Source organism: Boleophthalmus pectinirostris, unplaced genomic scaffold, assembly GCF_026225935.1.
Source record: "Boleophthalmus pectinirostris isolate CB_2022bp ecotype Guang Dong unplaced genomic scaffold, ASM2622593v1 HiC_scaffold_23, whole genome shotgun sequence".
Taxonomy (NCBI): Eukaryota; Metazoa; Chordata; class Actinopteri; order Gobiiformes; family Gobiidae; genus Boleophthalmus; species Boleophthalmus pectinirostris.
This window is the reverse complement of record NW_026571207.1, coordinates 7,889,366-7,899,666: the sequence shown is the minus strand read 5'-3', so window position 1 is coordinate 7,899,666 and position 10,301 is coordinate 7,889,366.

Here is a 10,301-nt window from a genome sequence, read left to right as displayed (position 1 = left end):
AAGGCACTCAAAGTTCTTTACGTCATGGGACCACTCACCCAATCACATGCATATTGATACACGAGGTGGCGAGGTGGGTTAAGTGTCTTGCCTAAGGACACAATGACAGTATTCATCTGTGGGAGGTGGAATCGCACCGCCAACCTGTGGGTCAGTGAACCTGCTCAACCAGCGATGCTTTTTTTTATATGTCGAGAACGGGATTCGAATCAACCTTTGTTTCAGAGGACAAACGCTCTTCCAACTGCGCCACTGTTGCTGAAGAACTCCAAAGGGTCATCTCCACGGTAACACATCCAAAAAAACGCCAAATTAACTACATTCAGAGGTGCTAATGTGACAAATTTGGGTTAGCGATTGCGGCGTAATCAGAGGCTTTGACATTAGGAGACCAATCCAGCAGGCAGCTAATGTTCTCGGGGAGTTTTAGCATGTTGGAGTCAATATGGGAGACTGCTGGGGTTTTTAATGGAAGTAATCATGGCGGCGCGGCTTCAGTGGGCGCACTAATCAGCGATACGCAGTGGACTTTATGAGAGCGCATTGGGCGAGCATAGCGCCAGTGCAGAATGTAGAGAAGGGGAATATGTCAATGGTGTTACTGAAAATCTAGCTGTGATCGTGTGGCTGTGAGTGAGTTGGCATTTATGTGATGTGACAGAATTCTCGAGAAGAGGTGGCCCATGGATTTATTCTTAAAGGTCTCCTATTACGCTATTTTCTGATCTACGTTATGATGTTATTTCCTCATCACAAACGGACCTGGAGTTGTGTTTTGTTTTATTCACATGTTTAACACATAAATCCTGCATATTTAAGGCTGAATTATATCGTATTTTCACCTAAATATAAGCCACATTTTAAAATTGTACATATATAGGCCACACCTGAATATAAGCCTCAGGTGTCCACGTCTTCAAGAATGTCTTCAAGTTCAAAAAGGAGTGGAAAGAAGAAAACTTATTTAATCCCACCCCCCCTCTTCTAATTTAACATGAGCTTTCTTTTGCATGTTTCAGATATTTCACATTATATTATACAAACTACTTACAAATGAAGACAAGCTGTAATAGCTTGGCAACATAACTTATTGCAATTATACATAAGCTCCTTTTGTGAAGGGTTAGTTTTTAACACCTTCATGGAAACATCAAGGCTATAGATTAAAATCCCAGCTTTGACCAAACAAGGATGTAAACATTGAGTGCGTATACATGCACATCAGTATCCCGGTTATGGCAGTATTTGGGACACTGCATATACATGTGCACTGAGAAACATTTATACTCATATCCCTGTGACATGATGAAATGTAGAACCCTGGTTTACTGACATAATCAATGTCAAGAAATAGCTTTATTTAATTTAACAAACCAGGAAAAATACAAACAACCTTGAGCTTCTTTAGCAGAGGAAGCTCGGGCGGTTTCTAACCAGCGGTAAGCAGCTATGATCCACTGCACAGATCTGTCAGACTAAAGGACACGACTCAGTGGAATATACAGTATGTGTGTTTTTTCTGGAACAGGAGGTGCTAATGATGGTGAGTCTGTTTTGTGCGTATATCATAGGAGATATTTCATGTCAACTTTTTAGCAATCATACGAGTGCAGATTCATGTGCAGGTTTAGTGCAGTCATTTCACTCATGTATGATCACTTTATTTATGTTGGTCACTTTATTTATGTCACTACTGTTGTGATGAAAAGACTGAAAAGTATTTGTTTTTTGGACACATTCGCGCTCAACTTTATATTGCAGTAACCGGGATACTGAATATACATGCCGCAGTATTCCGGTTACTATCGGAATATACCAGCTACAGTATCCCAGTTTCTCATAACCAGGATACTGGCTTATTCGGAATTCTGAAACCGGGATACTGTACATACATGTTCTATGACAAAAATGGGATACTCAAAAAACCCAATCATAAGCGGGATACTGATGTGCATGTATACGCACTCATTGTTACAAACTTGAGAAATGTATCATGGCATGTGTCATCGCTGTTGACTGAAAATACTTGATCAATATCATCACAAAATAGACTTTAAATGATCAACAATCTAAGCAAAATACTTGTACTTTTAACTACACTGGTAACAGTTTTCAATGTGGACTTCAGTACTTCATTTTAGTTGATTTTTATATGTACTTCGGTAAACGAGTACTTCAGTAAATCTTCCCTCCTGTATCTGTATCTGTATGTTTACTTAAGTAACAGAATCTATGACTTCTTCCACCCCAGATGAGAGTCAGTGGATGAATAATGCATGTATGCTACAGAGAGCCATTTGATTATGTTGAAAGCCTACATGCATCAAAGACATTATTTTCTATTATTCTGATCTCTGAAGGGGGAGACAGTCTAATAAGCAGAAGGACTCAAGGAGAGCTGTGCAATCAATCAACTTTTAATCAAGATGGCAACTTTCAGTCATTTTGAATTGTCAGTGATCAGCTCAGTCTTTAATGGAGAGATCTACAGCCACTCCTCTGTAAAACTGTGTGGTGTGGAGCATTCACAAGACTCCGGAGGAAGAAATGTGACTGTTTATGTTTAAGAAAGTAATATTGAAATGAAACCAAACCAATGTGATCCTTTTTTTTTTTTTTTTTCCCTTCATATCCATCGCCACTTCCATGGATCTGTTAAAATAAATGGATAGGGTATGTTTGACAAAGGTCAGATTTTGTGCCTATTTTTAGATCATAAACTTTTTTTCAGTCCAAAATCCTTCAGTTGTCTTCCAAATAACTTTTTAATCTCCGAACACTGCTGTACTGGTAGTTAGAGACACGCACATCTGACAAAAGTTGTGACTGCATGCTGTGTCCAAAGACAAAAATTGTAGAAAAAAACAAAACAGTTCAGCTTTTCTAGAAGAGCACTACTGCGCGTGGTTGGTGGGCTGTACCTAGCTGCTGAGGCGAATCTCGTGACACACAACACTGAGTTTGGCCCAGTCTCTCGGCCACGCTGAGTTATGTTTTTGACAAGGAAATGACAAGGAAAAAAAAACTCCCTACAATAGAAGCATAGCCAGACTGGACACAACTAGACTTCAATGAACAACTCTGCCCTACAAAGGCAAAAGACCTTAACTTGCCAGAGTGCGATAGCCACGTCGTGGAAACCGTCTGACCTCGAAGCATTAGGATTCGTTTGCTCGGCAGTAGGCAAGTGCTTTTATTTTAACTTTATTTAACCAATCGCTGCTATTTGGTCGTGATGTATGTAATGCGCCGCTAACAGGACTAACTGGTATATTAAGCTTTTCCAAAATCCTGTAGGAAGAAGGACAATAATGTCTTTCCCCTTGATAAAATTCACCAAACATTCTCTTTGTTCCGGCTTTAAGTCCTTAATTTTGGGAATCGTTGCCAACACAAAATGTATGGCTCTTCGCTGATTGGCTGCCTGTACTCGCTTTTCTGGGATTCTTGCAAACCATCTAGTGTATTCCAATTCCTGACCTAGTTGCTTTGCTGGAGAGAAATGAAATTAGGTGGAGGCACTAGGTGGCGCCAGCCTGGCTAAGAGAGTGAAGCTAAGAAAAATGACTTAAAAGTTTCTGTTTTGTCCAGACAAATGTATAATAGGTAGGGCTCCCAAAATTTCACAACTAGTTGCTAAAATGAACAAATATTTGTATGTGAAAAATATTGAGCTCAAACCTGAACTTTGACCCTTATTTGTCAGTTTCTGTACTCTGCCTTTGTATCATGAGACAAAAATAAGTTTTTGTGCAAAGGCAAAAGGCAAAACTGACATGATCATTATTATATGCTTGATTTTCCCCAGACTTCCATCTGTTATAAGAAAAACACATCACCAAGGTCGAGTCATTATGGTGTTTGTTTGAAATGATATAGACAAGTGACTTTGCAGTAGAGTATGTACAGTATGAATAAACACACAAAATACTTTCACATTAAAGATAATTTAAGTATAACTGAATGCAAATGTATCTTATTTAATGTGTTAAGACCCTGAGGCGAGAGGTTGGATTTTAAAATTAAACATATTTATGAACTAAATCATAAACAAACCTACACTGTTACTGCGTTTTGTCTTTACACGACTCCTTACATTTGGCTCATGATACAAAGGCAGAGTACAGGAACTGACAAATAAGGATCAAAGGTCAATTTTGAGATCAATATTTCAATATTGTGATATTGTATCGTCAAAATTCTCACAGTAATATCGTGGTCCATCACAATATATCGAATTGCAAGGTTTTTCACTTAAAAGTATTTAAAAAAAGGGAACTGCATAGGCCATGATACCTTTACTTACTTTACTACATAATAAAATAACTGTTATTAAACACTTTAAATCTTATGTCTTTGGAATATGGCAGTAATGATTCACACTGAAGACTGGTCAAGGTATTTAAAAAGGAAAAAAACAGCAGATGTTCAATTACAATTGCAATAATTATCCTGCCATGAGAGGCATATTGTGATAATATCGTACGGTGAGATTTGGAGATCGTTGCATCCCTATTTTTCACGATATTTTTTCACATGATAAATGAGGTCTCAAATACCCCCAAAAATGACATGAACTCATTTTTGACCAAACATGATGTTACAATGTTCTGATTTCTAGGGCTGTACTAATAAGTAAGCACAAGTCCAGCCTCCTGCCTCTTCCACCAACTTTCAGCTACTTCCGTTTCATTCTCCAGCAACACAAACATCACAATTTGGCATTATTTAGAACGTTCAAATGCCAGACCGTTCATGCTGCTGATCCCTCTGCTGTAACCCAGGGTATATCTGTCCTTCCAGTTGGCTGTGCTGTCAGTCAGCTAGCCGCTGATGGACACGGCGGTCCGGTGAAATGGCCTCTCTCTCCTCTCTCCTCTCCTCGTCTCTGTCATACGTCTCAGTGCTGTGATGTGACGGAGTAATGAGCCGTTCCCGTGGCAGTTGTTTAGGCAGAAAATCGGATGAGGTCGCGGAACACACATACTCACAGGCTTGTTGGGTTTCCAGACACTTTGGGGACAGTACACTGACGTTTATTCATTTCCTGGAGATGGATGACGCTCTTAACCATAGTTACTACTTGCCTAATTTTAGCATTAACCTTAAAAATCTTATATTATTCCAAATGTACTCTTGTGAGCTTTAAGGCATGTTAGAATGTTGTTACGTCCTCAAACACAGACCTGGAGTTGTGTTTTGTTTCGTTCACACATTTGAGTAATCCTTTATTATTAGTCTGCTTACATCTCCAAATCTCAAAATGCTCTGTTCTACTTGTGTTGTCGTGAAGTGATAGTTTTCAAGTTAACAGCTACCTTTCACATTTTGTTCAGCAGAGATTGGCAATTCCAGGGCTGAAGTTATCCAAGCTATTCTTGTGAAGGTGTATGGCATTTTTTAAAACACAGTGGAGCACTTCCTGTGTCACCATATGACATCACAAGGTGATTTCTGTTCGAGAGAAGAATGGCCTAAATATCCAAGGTTTGTGTGTTAAACATGTGTGAATGAAACAAAGCACAATTCCAGGCAGAGTCCTGCACTGGGTCAGGTACCTGTAAATAGTTGGTGAAACGGGCGGGTTTTAACGTTCTGGAATTTTGCGGGCGGGTAGTGATTACACACGGGCAGGTCAGGTGGATCAAACGAACAAGGAATGGGAGAAAAATACTTGATGTGCATACAGGGCGTCTGTTGCCTTGTTGTCTTTTCCCAGAACAATGGACCAGACTGAGAGAGATTATGACATAAAACCATCAGTGGAGGTGATCAGCTCGACGGCTGCTCTCCTGGTTTAGTCCTGGTTTAGACATGGTTCAGTCCTGGTGTAGTCCTAGCAATCGTCGTGTGTATATTTATAATCCGCTAATGACATGGCGTAGGTTCAGTCCTGGTTTAGACCTAGTTAAGTCCTGGTTTAGTCCTGGTTCAGTCGTGGTGTAATCCTGGTCCAGTCCTGCTGTAGTCCTGTCGACCTGCTCGGCGGTTTGTGACGTGTAAATATTTATAATCCACTAATGACAAGGTGTAGTTCAGTCCTGATTTAGTCCTGGACTATTGGGCTGTTGGACTAATGGGCTGACCCCGATTTATCACTGGCACGGGCGGGTAATGGGTGGAATGTTAAAAGATCCGGGCGGGTGCGGATTTAACTTTGATACAATCACAGGTTAACGGGACTCTGACTCCAGGTCTGTTTGTGATTAGGAAACAACATTATACAGTGATCAGGTAATGCCTAATGGATACAAAAGGTTTTCATTTTTTTCTAATTATCACTTGGTTTAGTTTCATAATACATGTGGTAAATATTGATCATAGTTTTAAGTGACCAAAAACTGAGAGGAAAAGAATAGAAAAAACCTCATCAAGGCGGCTGAAAATTCCACCCAATCAGTGTTGGGGAGTAACGGATTACATGTACCGCCGTTACGTAATCAGAGTACAAATTATGAGTAACTGTATTCCATTACAGTTACTGTTTCAATGAGTGGTAATTGGATTACAGTTACTTTGCTGAAATAAGTGGATTACAAGGCGGTATTTTCCTGTTTTCACATTTTGTGCTACATCCCATTTATTTATTTTTTTATTTCGGTAATTTCACTCATTGCCAGAAACCCAAACAGAACGCGGCAATAAGAGCGATGTAAACGTCATGTTAAAGTTGGCGGTGTCAGTCACACAGTGGAAGCAGCAGTGCATTGGTAAAAACGCATTTGTGTCTTGGAAATTCTTCTCCCGATGTGAGATATATATATACAAAAAACAAATATAAAATCGCCTACAACTTAAATGTGAAACAAGAGCTACTGGCGCTGGTGAAAACAACCTGCATAGACTCATAATATCTGCACCACTGTCCTATAGTGACCTGCCACATGAGTGACGTGCACACAAACACACACAAACACACACAAAAAACACACACAAACACACACACACACCTTCATCATCGTCATCAACCTGAGAACCCGTGGACCACGTCTCCTTCCGTAGTTACAGCGCGGACACCGCCGTCTCGTGCGCCACGTGTGGACCGTGTTTTCTCGCGTAAACCGCGCTTCCCCCTGTGCGCCTCTAAACCAGAACTAACACCAGGACTAAACCAGAACTAACACCAGGACTAACACCAGGACTAAAGCAGGACTGAACCAGGTTTAAACTAGGACTAAACCACGACTAAACCAGAACTAAAGACCTGGTCTAGACCAGGTCTAGACCAGGTCTAAAAATCAGGACTAAACCAGGACTAAACCAGGACTAAACAACATGACACCTAACAGTAGGTTGACATAATTTAAGGTGATCTCATATAAAAAAAAAATTTCTATCAATAATATTTTTTTAATATGGTGAAGGAAAGACTGATCTTGTTACTGTCTTTTAACAGACAAAACCTCTTATACTAAGATCTCGTGGTCTTTGTTTCTCTACAGCAAACAGTTGCTTATTCATGGAGACTTGGGCTCAGACAATTTGAAGACAACAAACAAGAATTTTCAGGATGTGGTTGCTACATTCATGTCATTTAAAAAAACATGACAATATCAAGTAATCCAAAGTAATCAGATTACGTTACTCACTTTAAGTAATTTAATGGATTACGTTACAAACTACATTTTGGGGTGTGTAATCTGTAATCTGTAGGGGATTACATTTTAAAAGTAACCTTCCCAACACTGCACCCAATATACACAGACAATGACATACAATTCTTCTGACAGTTTAAACCTTCATTTGACCAAATTGTATTATTTTGGTCAAATAATAACTATTCTGTCATTTAGAAAGTTTAGACAAATTAGTTTTGACCCTTTGTTGACATTGTGTTTGCTTGGTAACAGATGTGGAAGTATATGTTGCATGTGTCCAATCAAGAAGCAAAATTAAAAGCAGAACAATTAAAAGGTTAAATTAAAAACAGGCAGGAGTATTACACTATTTTCTGATCTATGTTCTAATGTTTAATTCCTCATCAAAAACATGCCTGGAGTTGTGTTTGTGCTGTGTTTCTTTCACACGTTTGACACAAAAACCCTGCAAATTTTGAGCTGAGTTCTTCTCTCAAATGGAAAACACTGTCCCACCTTGTGATGTCATGTGGTAATACAGGAAGTGCTCCACTGTCTTTGATTTCAACCCTGGCATTGCCAATCTCTACTAAACAAAAGTGTCATGGTTCATCTTTTGTAGTCATTGTTTTTGCTTATTTTTTGTTTGTAGTAGTAGTTGGTGCAGTAGTAGTAGTAGGTGCAGTAGTAGTATTAGGTGCTGTAGTAGTAGTAGTAGGCGCTGTAGTAGTAGTAGGTGCTGTAGTAGTAGGCGCTGTAGTAGTAGTAGTAGTAGTAGTAAGTGCAGTGGTAGTAGTGGTAGTAGTAGGTGCCAGGTAGTAGTAGATGTCAGGTAGTAGTAGTAGTAGGCGTAGTAGAGGCCAGGTAGTATTAGTAATAGGCGCAGTAGGCGTAGTAGTAGGTGCAGTAGTAGTAGTAGTAGTAGTAGTGGTAGTAGTAGTAGTAGTGGTAGTAGTAGTAGTAGGCGCCAGGTAGTAGTAGTAGTAGTAGGTGCAGTAGAGGCCAAGTAGTATTAGTAGTAGAGGCTTGACAAAAAGGTAAAAAGCAGCTGTTAACTTGGAAAAACTACCATGACATCACAAGGTGCAACAGAGCATTTGGTGTGAATGAAACAAAACGCAACTCCAGGTTTGTTTTTGATGACGTAACAACATTTTAACTAGTGATGGCGAGATGAAGTATGAAGCATTCCATCCATTTGCTTGACTCTTGAGTCAATGCTTCAAGGTGCTTAATTTGATCCACTGTGCCAACAAGAGGCCAAAAAATGTATAACAGACAGAGTGATGATGGAACAATCAACATGATCATCGTGGTTCTGATGGAAAGATTTATACTGAACAAATGAATGATTAAATATGTGAATGTTTGTGATATCAACATAAATTGTGAATTTATTCATGATATAATGGTTGGGTTAAAAGTAAAAAAAGTAAACAAAAAAAGTAGACACTTCACCTGATTTTTTTTTTTTTTTTTTTACAAGGAATATATTAGACCAGGGGAAACAGTGTGTTGTCAAATTTGTGTATTTAGTAATATTGTTTATTTAATGATGTCATTATTACTATATACTTATGAGCTCAAAATGTTCCCAAATAGGGGAAAATACGCTTTTTCTTGCTGGCTACATCGCACACACACACACAAAAAAAAGTAATAAGTAAAAACTTTAGGTTTGTTTTTGATGACGTAACGACATTTTAACATGGCTTAAACCTCACAAGAGTCCATTTTGTGTAATATAAAACCTTTAATTATAATTGTTAAAGGGGCTGTACCTGTTTTTTTTTTAACAACATAATTAGCTATTTTTCAGTTTGGTCCAGAATTATTCATCACTTACCTTATTTATTTTTAGTATCCTAATCATTCACCGCAACAAGTTTTAAGCAGCAGACCAGTGGGCTGTTTTGTCATCACTGTAAAGCTAACAATAAATAGCATGCTAACTTACTGTTTATGGGAGAACAAAACACTTTGCAATTAGATGCAGACAGCACAGTGCGCACATATTTATATTTACATATAGAGCTGTTTATACGATATCTGTACTGAGTAGAGGTGTAACAGTACACAAAAATCATGGTTCATACTTCAGTTTTGAGGTCACAGTTCAGTTCATTTTCGGTACAGTATGGGAACAAAATGCAAAACCATTTGTTTTTATTAAACCAACAATTTGTTTTAACATTATACAAAAGGAAAATAAAATGAATGCAAGGTGCTGCTTGGTAATACTAATAAGTTAAATTAAATATTCTTAAATAAGCAACAAATGTATAAAAAAAATATTATTAAAAAAAAAAACAAAAAAAAACTTGTAAATACAAAACAAAACTTTTCAAAAAGTAAAGTGCAGCACTAACAGTTCCAGCATGAACTTTTACTCAATCTTAATATTTTTGGCCAAAAAAACCCAACTTGTCCACAATGTCTGCAGTAAGTGCAGATCTGCTACAGTTACAATGTTCCCAGCAGTTGTAAATACACTTTCGGTAGAGATTCTGTGCCAGTGAAAGTGAGGAAAGGGGTGTGATGACAGTAGTTTTGGAAGGATTCATGTGGTTGGGAGGGACGTAGTCAAGGTGAGGGGCACTTGTTGTCAAGGCGGACGCTCTAACTATAAAACTCTGTGGGAAACACTGCTCTAATCATGGACAAGTTCCCTCATGAATATTAAAGAGCCGAGTCTTCCGTGTAGCTGCACATGTAGTGGTGGAA